Genomic DNA, 3728 nt, shown 5'->3' on the forward strand with positions numbered 1-3728 from the left:
TATTGGTGAGCTTGGGGGATCATGGGGGAATTGTCATCATCAGTCGTAGCATCACTATTCGAGTCGTAGTTATGATTTTCAATTGTTAGACATTTATTTCTATTTTGTTGGATCAGTTTGGAATTTGGTTTTGATGTAAAGATTATATCATGGTATTTTAATAAATGTGCTTTGTTCAGACGCTTTTGATATTTACTAACCTCGGGTAACCGAGATGGTAACACACTTTCATGGTAGGGTGGTCCTGGTAAGGAACCTTGGTATGAGGGGGTGTTACACACCCATCGTTCCTTATCTCCCTGCTCCGTCGCCGGAGATGGGGCCACCTTGGCCTATCTCCGGCGATGGTCCCTCTATCAATCTTATCTTCTAATCATTCATCCTTGTTTTTTTACTTCTCCAATTTGAATCAAATCTATCTTGCTTTCTTCGAGGTCATGGTGATCGATCTCCTGCTGTTTCATCCCTTTGGTTGAGACACGGTGTTTCTTTATTCAATTCTCCGCCTTTTAGTCTGTCTTTGTCTTTGGTCCCCTTGCATGCAGGGGTGGATTTGTGTTTGGTGTTGTTGGCGGCTTTAAATCTTTCGTCCGTCTGGGTTTTAGTATCTCTCCTTGACATTCCCGTCCCTCCGTCTCCTTGTCCTATCACCGTTGTTTTTACCCAATCCGGTGGTGTCCCCCTTCCCCCCACCCTCGGGTTGGTCTTGTTTTGTCTGTCTGTGTCGAGTCGATGAGTATAGCTCATTCCCTGGCGTCGCTGTCGTTCTATGTGATCGTGTTCTGGGTCAGATATGGTGATTCCCCTATTCTCCCCACCTATCGGTCTCCTTTCCTTTATCACTAGTGTCTGTCAGTGTCGTCTCTTTGTTTGGTCTGGTTCCATGTAAGGCGGTGGTCCCGGGAGGTGTCATTAGGTGTAATGGGTGTCTTTTTTGTGTCTCTGATCCGCTTGGTGGATTTGTTGCTGGGTCATCAATTCCTTCTTTTGTTGCATGCATGTGTGTTTCTGGTGTTTCGAGTCAGTTGCGGATTGTGTCTTTGGGTCCTTGGAGCTTCGACTCCTTGTTTGGTTTTGGGAGATCTTTTGATGACCTGTTTGGCGATTGTTGGTTTATTTTCTTTCAATTGGATTGGTGAAGTTGGATGTTTTTGATTTTATTTTGGATTGTGTGGGGTTGAGTTGGCTTGAGTTGGTCTTCCGTGTGGTTGGTTAGCCTGGAGGTGGTGTGTTTTTTTTAAATCGATGTCACCACAAGTTAATTTTCTGTCTTGTTTTTATGTTCTAATAATCTCCTTCTATGGGAGTCTTTGTCGTAGTCCTGGGGTACGTTCGAGGTTCTTGGGTGGAAGATTAGTTGGGGTGTGCTTTTTAGTCCGTCTCATCAGCTTACTTGGTTCTTTGTGTTGTTGGTCTTTGGACTGTTGGGGTCGATCCCCACGGTGTAGGAGATTCTTCTCCACTGAAGACAAGCTTGTTTGGCTCGTTCTTCCCCTTTTCTTTCTACGCTCTTGTGGCGTAAGTGCACCGGGTCCGTCCCGTTGGCCTCTGGGAATCGTTAGTGAAGCTGTTGACATGGATGAGGTTGCTCGTGGCTAACTTATTCTTCATCGTCTTGCCCTCGTTACTCCAGTTTTCTTTGTTGTAATTTTACTTTTAATAAATGTTTATGTAGTTTTTAAGTTTGGCTTCGATGCACTAGTTTTGCTAGCTGGGCTTCTAGTGCAACTTAGTCGTCTAGCTTGTTATGTGACTTTTGGGGTATTATAATTACCCTTTCTCTCACTGTAAAAAAAAAATTATTTTAAAATTAATTTGAAATGTTTATTTGAATAATCCCCTATTTACTTAAAAAAAAAGGCGATCTCTATCATTTTCCCGCTAAAATGCATATTTTCAAAAAAGGAAATTAGTGATAATTATGTTCATTCACTAAATAAGGAAACTAATAACTACAATTTAATTCTTCTATTATATTTTCATTAAAAATTAATATTTTTATCAAATTATATTATATTCATTAAACTTTAAACTATAAATTACTAAATCTAGATGATGAATTGACCTATACTTCGTATAAAAACAAAACTGTAAATCGTTGATATTAGTTTCGTGACCAAAAAAAATTGAAAAAAAAATATACATTGAAACTCATTAGGTTTATGCTACAAAAATATTTTCATTAAAATATATTTCAACTCATTACTCAATTCTCTTAACTAATTTTCAGTTCCAACTTTTATTTATCAAAGCAAAATACAATGATGAAAAATGTACACAATTAGAAGGTACCGGTATTTGATATCTTCCTAATTTAGGACGATCTAGCCCCGTCCTATTACCTTATTCCAACTCGAATTTGCGTGCTTAAATGATTAAAGATCATTTTAATAACTAATTTATAATAATTAGTCGTCTTAGTTAGATTTAATAATTAGTCGATTGTTTTTTATATAATATTAGTATTATTATTATTTTATTAATTATAATTTGTAGGTGAGGCGGAATAATAAAGCGGAGATTCGAGTTTGAGTCGATAACAAACGACGGAAGGGTGAGCAAGACGGGTTTAAGTAATCGGGCGAAGGAAATGAAGTAACAATGACTTATTAAAGTCAACCTTTGACTTTGATAAACCCCTCCATCAGTGTGTAATCATCATCATCATTCCATCGACATCACCGTGCATCATCCTTCAACCACCATGTTCCGACACCGCTTCCGTCAACAACTCCTACACTCCACCACCATCATCGGCACCAACAACAGCCCAACACCACCACTACACCATCATCGTTGCTTCATCATCAACAATGGAAACAACACCTGCTCTCCCTGCCGTGCTGTCGACATCGGCCCAACCCACCGGGAGGCACCACACCAGCCATCTCCAGTTTCTGAGTTGCTCGGCGCCGGCGGCCAACCGTTGTTCTCCCTGCTGACTCCCTTCTGCCGCCTCCCCGGTTCCCACACCACAGCACCATTTCCTTCCCCTTGCTTGAATATGCTCTCGCAGCCGGTGGCCATGGCGGCGGCCGACCACCCGGCTGACAACCCTTTAACGCGTGGATCCCCTTTGGCTTTTTTATATAAACTAGTTTAGATCCCGCGCAATGAATGCGCGGTGTTTATAGGGTTTTTATTTTTGTATTACTTAATCATGCTAAATTTACACCTCATTAATTTTTCATAATTCACGTCATTATATTTTGATATCAGAACGATTTATAGTTTTGTTTATACATAGTATTAGTCAAGAAATTCTCAGATAATAACATCAATAAAAGATGTAATAATTTATAGTTTTATATTATTTATACTTTAATTAAAATATTATAATTTAGTCTTGAGTGAAAATTATTTAATTTGATGAAAAGATTAATTTTAATGATAATAATTATATAATCAAATACACTATAATTATTAATTTTCTTATTTAGTGAATACAATTAAATTATCAATAGCTTCCTTATTTTAAAAGATGCTTTTTGGAGGGAAAATTTGTGAGTTCACCTATTCTTTTAGAAGATAGAGGATATATACTCCCTTGTATTTGGGGAGTTAGTCAGTTTTCATATTTTTACTTGGTCAATATTTCAATATTTAGACTTTGGCACTTAGACGACTACTACTACTACTACTACTACTACTACTACTACTACTACTACTACTACTACTACCATTATTATTATTATTATTAGATCTATGAATATTATTAAAACCCTAAT

The sequence above is a fragment of the Silene latifolia genome, chromosome X (assembly GCF_048544455.1).
Source record: "Silene latifolia isolate original U9 population chromosome X, ASM4854445v1, whole genome shotgun sequence".
NCBI lineage: Eukaryota > Viridiplantae > Streptophyta > Magnoliopsida > Caryophyllales > Caryophyllaceae > Silene > Silene latifolia.